We start from the raw sequence: 12901 nt of genomic DNA, 5'->3' as shown, positions 1-12901 counted from the left end.
CACCTTAATACCTTCTTTGTTCACTATGTGACCGAGGAATTGAACTTCTTCCAACCAAAATGCACAATTTGAAAACTTAGCGTACAATTCTTCCTTCCTCAATACTTCTAACACCTTTCTCAAATGTTCACCATGTTCTTGGTCAATCTTTGAGTAAATAAGTATGTCATCAATGAAAACAATGACAAACTTGTCAAGGTATGGTCCACACACTCGGTTCATAAGATCTATGAACACAGCTGGTGCATTAGTTAAACCAAACGGCATGACCATAAACTCGTAATGACCGTAACGTGTTCTGAAATCAGTCTTTGGAATATCATCTTCTTTCACCCGCATTTGATGATACCCGGAACGTAAGTCAATCTTTGAATAAACAGACGAGCCTTGTAGTTGATCAAATAAGTCGTCGATTCTCGGTAGTGGGTAGCAGTTCTTGATGGTAAGTTTGTTCAACTCTCGGTAGTCGATACACAACCTGAATGTACCATCTTTCTTCTTGACAAACAAAACAGGAGCTCCCCACGGTGATGTGCTTGGTCGAATGAAACCACGTTCTAAAAGTTCATGTAATTGGCTTTGCAGTTCTTTCATCTCGCTGGGTGCGAGTCTGTAAGGAGCACGAGCTATTGGTGCAGCTCCTGGTACAAGATCTATTTGAAATTCAACGGATCGATGTGGGGGTAATCCCGGTAATTCTTTTGGAAATACATCGGGAAATTCTTTTGCAATGGGAACATCATTGATGCTCTTTTCTTCAGTTTGTACTTTCTCGACGTGTGCTAGAACAGCATAGCAACCTTTTCTTATTAGTTTTTGTGCCTTCAAATTACTAATAAGATGTAGCTTCGTGTTGCCTTTTTCTCCGTACACCATTAAGGGTTTTCCTTTTTCTCGTATAATGCGAATTGCATTTTTGTAACAAACGATCTCTGCTTTCACTTCTTTCAACCAGTCCATACCGATTATCACATCAAAACTCCCTAACTCTACTGGTATCAAATCAATCTTAAATGTTTCGCTAACCAGTTTAATTTCTCGATTCCGACATATATTATCTGCTGAAATTAATTTACCATTTGCTAATTCGAGTAAAAATTTACTATCCAAAGGCGTCAATGGACAACTTAATTTAGCACAAAAATCTCTACTCATATAGCTTCTATCCGCACCCGAATCAAATAAAACGTAAGCAGATTTATTGTCAATAAGAAACGTACCCGTAACAAGCTCCGGGTCTTCCTGTGCCTCTGCTGCATTAATATTGAAAACTCTTACGTGGCCTTGTCCATTCGTGTTCTCCTGGTTCGGGCAATTTTTAATAATGTGGCCCGGTTTTCCATATTTATAACAAACTACATTGGCATAACTTGCTCCGACACTACTTGCTCCGCCATTACTCGTTCCGACACTATTTGTTCCTTTCGTTCTATTAACCCCTGGTCCGTAGACCTCACACTTCGCCGCGCTATGACCATTTCTTTTACACTTGTTGCAAAATTTGGTGCAGAACCCCGAGTGATACTTTTCACACCTTTGGCATAGCTGCTTCTGATTGTTGTTGTTGTTGCGGTTATTATTGTTGTTAGGATGATTGTTGTAGTTGCTGTTGTTGTTGTTGTTGTTGTTGTTGTTGGGCCGTTTGTTGTAGTTGCGATTGATGTTGCGATTGTTGGGATAATTGTTGCGATTATTGTTGTAATTGCTGTTGTTGTTGTATTGGTGATTCTTATCACCGTTTTCCTCCCACTTTCTTTTGACTTGCTTCACATAGGCCTCTTCAGCAGTCTGTTCTTTAATTCTTTCTTCAATCTGGTTCACTAGTTTGTGAGCCATTCTACATGCCTGTTGTATGGAGGCGGGCTCGTGTGAACTTATATCTTCTTGGATTCTTTCCGGTAATCCTTTCACAAACGCGTCGATCTTCTCTTCCTCATCTTCGAATGCTCCCGGACACAATAGGCACAATTCTGTGAATCGTCTTTCGTACGTGGTAATATCAAATCCTTGGGTTCGTAACCCTCTAAGTTCTGTCTTGAGCTTATTGACCTCGGTTCTGGGACGGTACTTCTCATTCATCAAGTGCTTGAATGCTGACCACGGTAGTGCGTACGCATCGTCTTGTCCCACTTACTCTAGATAGGTATTCCACCATGTTAACGCAGAACCTGTGAAGGTATGCGTAGCGTACTTCACTTTGTCCTCTTCAGTACACTTACTTATGGCAAACACCGATTCGACCTTCTCGGTCCACCGTTTCAATCCGATTGGTCCTTCGGTTCCATCAAATTCCAAAGGTTTGCAGGCAGTGAATTCTTTGTAGGTGCATCCTACACGATTTCCTGTACTGCTAGATCCAAGGTTATTGTTGGTATGTAGCGCAGCCTGTACTGCGGCTATGTTTGAAGCTAGAAAAGTACGGAATTCCTCTTCATTCATATTCACGGTGTGTCGAGTAGTCGGTGCCATTTCCTTCAAAATAGTCAAATGGAACAAGTTAACCATACAGAATATTAAGAGTAGTTAATAGTATTTCGTAGCATAATATGAACTCATTTATAAAAGCTTTTTCTTCATATTAGCATTTTATAAGTTTAAATTCGGGTAGTACCTACCCGTTAAGTTCATACTTAGTAGCTAATATACAATTCAACTACTACAATTCTATATGAAAAACTAATTATAATAATATTTCGCGTTCAAACTTTTACACAATATTTTACAAACTTACAATACCGCTTATTTTACATATAGCATGAAATATAGCACACAATAAATTTGATGCAAGATGGTTGTGAAGATAATTCTAGCTAGTACACAAGTCATTCAGCAAAGGCAATAAAGACACGTAATTCATACGTCCAGAAACAAGTCATGCATTCTGCTTTTACTAGGATTACTTCCCATCCTTGGTCTTGTGGAACATAACCGTTATGGCCGTTGATAAGACAGCGTGTTGTAACGTCATCAAAGGGACGAGGGTTACGTAATGTCCAACAGTCCCGTAACAATCTAAAAACCTCATTTCTTACCCCAATTACCGACTTCGTCACTTGTGGGAACGTTTTGTTTAATAGTTGTAGCCCGATGTTCTTGTTCTCACTTTGGTGAGAAGCGAACATTACTAATCCGTAAGCATAACATGCTTCTTTATGTTGCATATTAGCCGCTTTTTCTAAATCACGAAGTCCAATATTCGGATATATTGAGTCAAAATAATTTCTTTACCCATTGCGTAAAATAGCATTTGGGTTCCCCGCAATATATGCGTCAAAGTAAACACATCGTAACTTATGGATTTCCCAATGTGATATCCCCCATCTTTCGAACGAAAGCCTTTTATAAACCAAGGCATTCTTGGAACGTTCTTCGAATGTCTTACAAACTGATCTCGCCTTAAATAGTTACACCACACGAATACAACTATCTTATTCCGACTCGCTTGTTTCTTCTTCTTCGGTTTTGGTTCGTTTTGCCAAGTTTCTAGGGATATATGATGTTCCCCTAATACGAGCCGTCATTTTCCACATTGGTTTAGAAAAACCTGGTGGTTTAGAGGTTCCCGGGTCATTGTTACAACTTAAGGACTTCGGGGGTTGACGATACATATAAAGTTCATCGGGGTTGGAATTAGATTTCTCTATTTTTATGCCCTTTCCCTTATTATTTTCTTTTGCCTTTTTAAATTCAGTTGGGGTAATTTCTATAACATCATCGGAATTCTCGTCGGAATCCGATTCATCGGAGAATTGGTAATCCTCCCAATATTTTGCTTCCTTGGCGAAAACACCATTGACCATAATTAACCTTGGTCGGTTGGTTGAGGATTTTCTTTTACTTAACCGTTTTATTATTTCTCCCACCGGTTCTATTTCTTCATCCGGTTCCGATTCTTCTTCCGGTTCCGATTCTTCTTCTGGTTCCGACTGTTCTTCCGGTTCCTCTTCGGGAACTTGTGAATCAGTCCACGAATCATTCCAATTTACATTTGACTCTTCATTATTATTAGCTGAGTCAATGGGACTTGTTCTAGAGGTAGACATCTATCACATAATATCAAACGCGTTAAGAGATTAATATATCACATAATATTCACATGTTAAAAATATATAGTTTCCAACAAAATTTGTTAAGCAATCATTTTTCAAGTAAACACGGTCGAAGTCCAGACTCACTAATGCATCCTAACAAACTCGATAAGACACACTAATGCAAAATTCTGGTTCTCTAAGACCAACGCTCGGATACCAACTGAAATGTCCCGTTCTTATTGATTAAAAACGTTCCATATTAATTGATTTCGTTGCGAGGTTTTGACCTCTATATGAGACGTTTTTCAAAGACTGCATTCATTTTAAAACAAACCATAACCTTTATTTCATCAATAAAGGTTTAAAAAGCTTTACGTAGATTATCAAATAATGATAATCTAAAATATCCTGTTTACACACGACCATTACATAATGGTTTACAATACAAATATGTTACAATAAAATAAGTTTCTTGAATGCAGTTTTTACACAATATCATACAAGCATGGACTCCAAATCTCGTCCTTATTTAAGTATGCGACAGCGGAAGCTCTTAATAATCACCTGAGAATAAACATGCTTAAAACGTCAACAAAAATGTTGGTGAGTTATAGGTTTAACCTATATATATCAAATCATAATAATAGACCACAAGATTTCATATTTCAATACACATCCCATACATAGAGATAAAAATCATTCATATGGTGAACACCTGGTAACCGACATTAACAAGATGCATATATAAGAATATCCCCATCATTCCGGGACACCCTTCGGATATGATATAAATTTCGAAGTACTAAAGCATCCGGTACTTTGGATGGGGTTTGTTAGGCCCAATAGATCTATCTTTATGATTCACGTCAATTAGGGTGTCTGTTCCCTAATTCTTAGATTACCAGACTTAATAAAAAGGGGCATATTCGATTTCGATAATTCAACCATAGAATGTAGTTTCACGTACTTGTGTCTATTTTGTAAATCATTTATAAAACCTGCATGTATTCTCATCCCAAAAATATTAGATTTTAAAAGTGGGACTATAACTCACTTTCACAGATTTGTACTTCGTCGGGAAGTAAGACTTGGCCACTGGTTGATTCACGAACCTATAACAATATATACATATATATCAAAGTATGTTCAAAATATATTTACAACACTTTTAATATATTTTGATGTTTTAAGTTTATTAAGTCAGCTGTCCTCGTTAGTAACCTACAACTAGTTGTCCACAGTTAGATGTACATAAATAAATCGATAAATATTATCTTGAATCAATCCACGACCCAGTGTATACGTATCTCAGTATTGATCATAACTCAAACTATATATATTTTGGAATCAACCTCAACCCTGTATAGCTAACTCCAACATTCACATATAGAGTGTCTATGGTTGTTCCGAAATATATATAGATGTGTCGACATGATAGGTCGAAACATTGTATACGTGTCTATGGTATCTCAAGATTACATAATATACAATACAAGTTGATTAAGTTATGGTTGGAATAGATTTGTTACCAATTTTCACGTAGCTAAAATGAGAAAAATTATCCAATCTTGTTTTACCCATAACTTCTTCATTTTAAATCCGTTTTGAGTGAATCAAATTGCTATGGTTTCATATTGAACTCTATTTTATGAATCTAAATAGAAAAAGTATAGGTTTATAGTCAGAAAAATAAGTTACAAGTCGTTTTTGTAAAGGTAGTCATTTCAGTCGAAAGAACGACGTCTAGATGACCATTTTAGAAAACATACTTCCACTTTGAGTTTAACCATAATTTTTGGATATAGTTTCATGTTCATAATAACAATCATTTTCTCAGAATAACAACTTTTAAATCAAAGTTTATCATAGTTTTTAATTAACTAACCCAAAACAGCCCGCGGTGTTACTACGACGGCGTAAATTCGATTTTACGGTGTTTTTCGTGTTTCCAGGTTTTAAATCATTAAGTTAGCATATCATATAGATATAGAACATGTGTTTAGTTGATTTTAAAAGTCAAGTTAGAAGGATTAACTTTTGTTTGCGAACAAGTTTAGAATTAACTAAACTATGTTCTAGTGATTACAAGTTTAAACCTTCGAATAAGATAGCTTTATATGTATGAATCGAATGATGTTATGAACATCATTACTACCTTAAGTTCCTTGGATAAAACTACTGGAAAAGAAAAAAATGGATCTAGCTTCAACGGATCCTTGGATGGCTAGAAGTTCTTGAAGCAGAATCATGACACGAAAACAAGTTCAAGTAAGATCATCACTTGAAATAAGATTGTTATAGTTATAGAAATTGAACCAAAGTTTGAATATGATTATTATCTTGTATTAGAATGATAACCTACTGTAAGAAACAAAGATTTCTTGAGGTTGGATGATCACCTTACAAGATTGGAATTGAGCTAGCAAACTTGAAAGTATTCTTGATTTTATGTAACTAGAACTTGTAGAATATATGAAGAACACTTAGAACTTGAAGATAGAACTTGAGAGAGATAAATTAGATGAAGAAAATTGAAGAATGAAAGTGTTTGTAGGTGTTTTTGGTCGTTGGTGTATGGATTAGATATAAAGGATATGTAATTTTGTTTTCATGTAAATAAGTCATGAATGATTACTCATATTTTTGTAATTTTATGAGATATTTCATGCTAGTTGCCAAATGATGGTTCTCACATGTGTTAGGTGACTTACATTAGCTGCTAAGAGCTGATAATTGGAGTGTATATACCAATAGTACATACATCTAAAAGCTGTGTATTGTACGAGTAAGAATACGGGTGCATACGAGTAGAATTGTTGATGAAACTGAACGAGGATGTAATTGTAAGCATTTTTTTAAGTAGAAGTATTTTGATAAGTGTATTTAAGTCTTTCAAAAGTTTATAAATACATATTAAAACACTACATGTATATACATTTTAACTGAGTCGTTAAGTCATCGTTAGTCGTTACATGTAAGTGTTGTTTTGAAACCTATAGGTTAACGATCTTGTTAAATGTTGTTAACCCAATGTTTATAATATCAAATGAGATTTTAAATTATTATATTATCATGATATTATCATGTATGAATATCTCTTAATATGATATATATACATTAAATGTCTTTACAACGATAATCGTTACATATATGTCTCGTTTAAAAATCATTAAGTTAGTAGTCTTGTTTTTACATATGTAGTTCATTGTTAATATACTTAATGATATGTTTACTTATCATAGTATCATGTTAACTATATATATATCCATATATATGTCATCACATAGTTTTTACAAGTTTTAACGTTCGTGAATCACCGGTCAACTTGGGTGGTCAATTGTCTATATGAAACCTATTTCAGTTAATCAAGTCTTAACAAGTTTGATTGCTTAACATGTTGGAAACATTTAATCATGTAAAAATCAATCTCAATTAATATATATAAACATGGAAAAGTTCGGGTCACTACATTATTGGTTTATTGATTGTATGCATAGAATCACTCGTTATCGCATGTTTTCGGTTTGATTGATTGTGGACAGCAGACTAATCGACCATTTCAGTAAATGTAACTAATATTTATGTTAAATTAAAGTGTCTAGATGTGTTCCTCTCATCAAGACATTTATTTTAGACTTCGGATTCATGTTATTTCGATTCCCGGAACTTAAGATATGATTAAAATGGTGTTTTCATGAAATCAAAATATAAAAACGAATGTGTTCAGGTTTGGTCCGACTTTGTGACCACTTTTGGAGTCTCTAGGGTGTACTAGTGTGTTAATATTGATGATTGGATGAACATTCATTTTCGGGTCATCGAAATCCAACCCACGGATCACCCGGTATGACTAAAACATGTTTTTGATCGGATTAAAGTCCCAAGTTGAAATATGGCTGTTGGTCACAACTTGGGGGCTGTTCTTGGGTGCACTAATGTGTCAGGTAGTTTGGTTAGGCGGAGATATATATAAGACTTGCCGAAAACCGATACCCGGGGCTCAAGTTATGACCCGATGAACTTTTAATTAAAACTTATGGTTATAACATCTAACTTATGATACAAATAATGATTTTAATTATTATTAAATTACTTATGATATAAAAGTAATTATTCTAATTTAAGACTTATGATATATATATTCATTATATCATTTGTTAATTACATTTGATTTAATTAAACATTTAATTAAACTTATGATTAATAATACTTTTATTATTAATGAAAAATACTTATGATAAGTATTAAACTTATATTATGAGATTATTATAATAAGACTTATAATAAAGATTAATTAATTATTTAATTATTATAGGACTTAATTATTATTTAATTATAATTCATTTATTAAATACTTCTGATTTAATAATTTTAATTAAAACTTATGATATGATTAACAATTCATTATTAATTAATAATACTTATGATATGATTAAAAATTTATTATTAATTAATAATACTTATTTTATGATTAATATTTAATTAATTAATTAAATACTTATGTTATATTAATTATATCATTTAAACTTATGTTAACTTTAATAATTCAATTTAATTTAATTAAACTTATGATATGATATGATTATACATATATGACTTTAAATAACATTATAACTTATGTTATTAATATAATTTATATTTTAAAATTCAATGTTAACTATGTTTGACCAAGGTTGACTTTTGAGTCGACTTTCGGTTGACTTTGACTTTAGTTGACTTTTGTTGACTTTCTAATTAAGGAAACTTTCCTAACTTATAAACTTTCCAAAAATAACAACTTTATAAATATGGAAACTTTCCAAAAATAGAAAGTTTCTAAATATGGAAACTTTCCAAAAATAGAAACTTTCCTAAAATAGAAACTTTCCAAAAATAGAAACTTTTCTAAAATTGAAACTTTCCTAAAATAGAAACTTTCCAAAAATGGAAACCTGCTAAAAATAAAAACTTTCTAAAAATAGAAAGTACGTGTCCTTACGCTGTTCTGATCAAACCGAAGCATACTGAGTGATGTTCTATGTTTACTTGCAACAAGTACTATAGCTATCATACTAAGATTTGACTTAAGTTAGTTATTTATATCGACCTGCTTTATATATAGGTCGGCGTTGTGATCATTCTTCATCACTTTACTTCTTGCAGTTCACGTTTTCTGTGTTACTACTTCGTTTACATTAAGGTGAGTTATAGTCCCGTTTTTCATACTTTTTAAAGTATTTTAGGATGTGATTACATGCATTTTGTTTTACGTTTAGACACAAGTGGCAATTAAATTTAAATTATTCATTATGAGTTGAACGAAAATATTTCCTAGTCTGGTAACTGTAATCACTGGTTTCTACTGGTGAACGCGAATCCTATGGATAGATCTATCGGGCTTGACAGCCCCATTTCGAGCTAGTCACACTAGCAAATTTTGAATAAAAGAATGCAATGTTGTTTATTAAATTCATTTAAAGTTCGATCAAGCTGTGGGACTAAGTGACGGAGCTGTTAAGTGTATTGACGGGGCCATCATAAATACTACTTGTAGACCACGATCTTGCTAACATCATTATGTGGCGATAGAAGATAAAAAGGATCACCCTTGATATCGGGTAAAAAGTCATGTTTTTACCCCCGATATTGAGTCCCAAAAGCATAAATGTCACACCCCCAGTTAGGGACTGGGCGAAATGTGATTCAATATCATAATACATACCAACATATTATAAAATGAGAACAATAACTATATGAATAAAACCAAATTGTATTTGAATAAACGCAGCGGAAGAATTAATAATGTCGTTACAAGAATTATAAATTGTTCAAATGCAGAAAAGTAAATATGCGATAAGTATTGATCCTAGCCAAGTAAGTCATCACATAAGCAGTAGATATAGAGGTCCTGATCATTCAGTACCTGAGACAAACATGCTAAAAGTGTCAACCAAAAAGGTTGAGTGAAATTCATAGGTTTAACAAATATGTTTGACCGTTTGTTTTTAGACCATAAGATTTGTTATAAAAGTAGATCACGCAGATCCAAAAGTAGTACTGATTCGTGATATTTTAGACTAAACGTTTGTTTTGTTGCCCCGATGATAAGTTGGCAGTACCTTATCACCATGTTTAAATCATTATTAAGTAATACAAAGACATCGCGGTCAAATGTATCGGGGACGTTACTCCCGATAGGCCTACCCCCAATAATTAAGAATGCCTTATCCTGAAAGCAATTAAAAAATATCACTGTGGGGTCTTAGTAGCATAAGCTAGTCATAGTACAGTTTAGGTTCGTACTTGTGTCTAAGTTGTTTAAAGTATAAAAGCAGCATGTGTCTCACCCCAGTAAGTATAAAAAGTGCTATAGCAATAAGAGTGGGGCTATGAAAGTTACCTTAGTAATTCGATGAGATAAAGTAATCCTTAAAGAGGAAGTATGGATGATCGAAGCACGGAATAAGTCAACCTAAGAATAAGTTGAGAATAGTTTAGATGTTTTGCCCGTATTATGATAAGTGTAAGTATTTTCTTTTATAGTAAGTTTAAAGAAGGTTTATCGTTTTGGAAAGGCTTTTCATACTAGACAAGCTTCCAATCTAACACTTTCAATTTAAAATGGCCTTTTCAGTTCATAGGTTTCTGAGCCACAGGATCCTTTAACTCGGTAATCCAAACTCTCCGCCTAGACTTTCGAGCGTCCATCCACTCGAGAAAGATCAAGATCTATACCCATCTAATATACCGTTCCAATACGTTTTTAGGTGCGTATAGGAATACAACACTTTAAATACTTTATACAATAAGTATTTACTTAAGTTCGATTGTATTATCGTTATTAAGATTGTTTGGTTTTTAAATCCTAATAATAAGTAGGATATATTTAAGTAGGTAAACAAGTGTTATACATAGAAATTGTGTTTTATGAATGGGTATGTATTAATATCAAGTTAATATATATATATATATATATATCTTATATGTTAAAATATGTATAGTTTAATTTTAAGTTTTATGTCAATATAAGTACCAATAATTATCTAAAAATGCTAACAAGTGTTTTATTGATTTCATAACAGTAAGTGACATGTATAAAATATTATAAAAATTTTCTATACATAAATATTAAGTTTTATGTATTAAATATTAAATTTTTTTATAGCTAAAATACAAATAAATAGATAAACAAGTTTAACAACACATTTTATATTTTTCTTAGGTTCTACTGACCAAAATAAACTTAGGAAAAATTTATAAATTTTTGTAATGGTGTAAAAATATTTATTTCTAATTTCTTTTTTGGTTCAAGATAAATCAAAGTTTATACAGTAATAATTATTATATCAACTCAATTAATTCATCTAAAATTTTTGTATGCCTAATATAGTGTATTAAGCTTAGAAAAATTATTTGTACATTTATATTAATAGTTTAACTATTTAATTCAACTTTTGTATTGTTTTTAGTTTAAATTCGGAATTAAATAGAAATATATAATTATTAATTCTAAAAATAATTTTTATAACTTTCTTATTAGTTCCTAAGTAATTTCCATTGATTATTGTTGTCATAAACATGTTATATCATTAAATTCTATTTTTCTTTTTAAAACAGATTTTCCAGTACTGTAGAAAAAGTAGAAGAAAATACAAATTAATTATTTAAATTGACAAATAAATCAAACATAAATTTTTATAATTACTTTTATGACCTAAGGAACAAGCAAAAATTATAAAATATAATATATAAAATTGTTTACTATTTATTTCTTCCTTATCTATATATACCGAATATAAAAAAAGTCAGTTTTTGATTTTTAATAAATATAAATTCGAATGTATAATTCATAAAAATAATTTTTATAGTCATTAGGATACTTAATACTAATTATCATGTATTTACATTATTTATTATAATTAATTTCGTATTTATTTGGTATTTAACATAAAACTAGCACAAAAATATGATAAAAACTAAATAAAATCTATAAAAATAATATAGAGAACTTACAAAAATAATTTTTGCAGAGGTTTGAGAGTATGATCTTCAAGTGAGAATAAATTTTTGAGGTGTAAAGGATTTTAAAAGAAATGGCTAGTATTTATAGGTGAAAACTTGGTATAAAAAAAATGTATAAAAGAAATAAAAAGAAAAAGAAAAGAAAAATAAAAATATTAATAATTGTATCAGCCCATAATTTGTATTAAATAAAGAAAAGTGTTTTTATAAAGCTAGATCTAGATCTAGAATAAAATTAAAAAAATAAAAAGCAAAAAGTATTAATTTTTTTTGTTTACTATTCGGCGCTACAGTAACTTTTTTATTTTATATATATATATATATATATATATATATATATATATATATATATATATATATATTTACAATGACTATAACCTTCATTTTTATAAAAGATATCATTGTATAGATTAGTTTTTGTAAGTGGTAACATATTTACATAAACTTTACATCTTATAAATATGTATATACTTTTTAGTTATATATAAATATATATGTATATATAACTTTGTCAAGTATAAAGTTTATAAATTTAACTAATAAACTTATGTTACTTGATATGAATTTATATGTTGTAAACTTATTTATTTTAAGTATACATTATATAAATTACTTGATAAGTTTAGGTTTCGTTATATAATATAAACTTATAGATGTACTTTGTTGAATAACATTTATCCGTTTAACGTTTGTTAGTTTCGTATATATATATATAACGACCATTCATTAATACTTAATCTTTTTTTTTCGGGCATTTTAAATTATACTGAAGAAAATATAGATGAAAAAATGAGGGTCGTTATAGTACCTCCCCGTTAATGAAAACTTCGTCCCGAAGTTTTAAGTGGAGTTCCCGTCTGCTTCATCAA

Source organism: Rutidosis leptorrhynchoides, chromosome 11 (assembly GCF_046630445.1).
Source record: "Rutidosis leptorrhynchoides isolate AG116_Rl617_1_P2 chromosome 11, CSIRO_AGI_Rlap_v1, whole genome shotgun sequence".
In the NCBI taxonomy this organism is placed as follows: domain Eukaryota; kingdom Viridiplantae; phylum Streptophyta; class Magnoliopsida; order Asterales; family Asteraceae; genus Rutidosis; species Rutidosis leptorrhynchoides.
The sequence above is the reverse complement of the archived record's forward strand: the minus strand, read 5'-3'. Positions refer to the sequence as shown.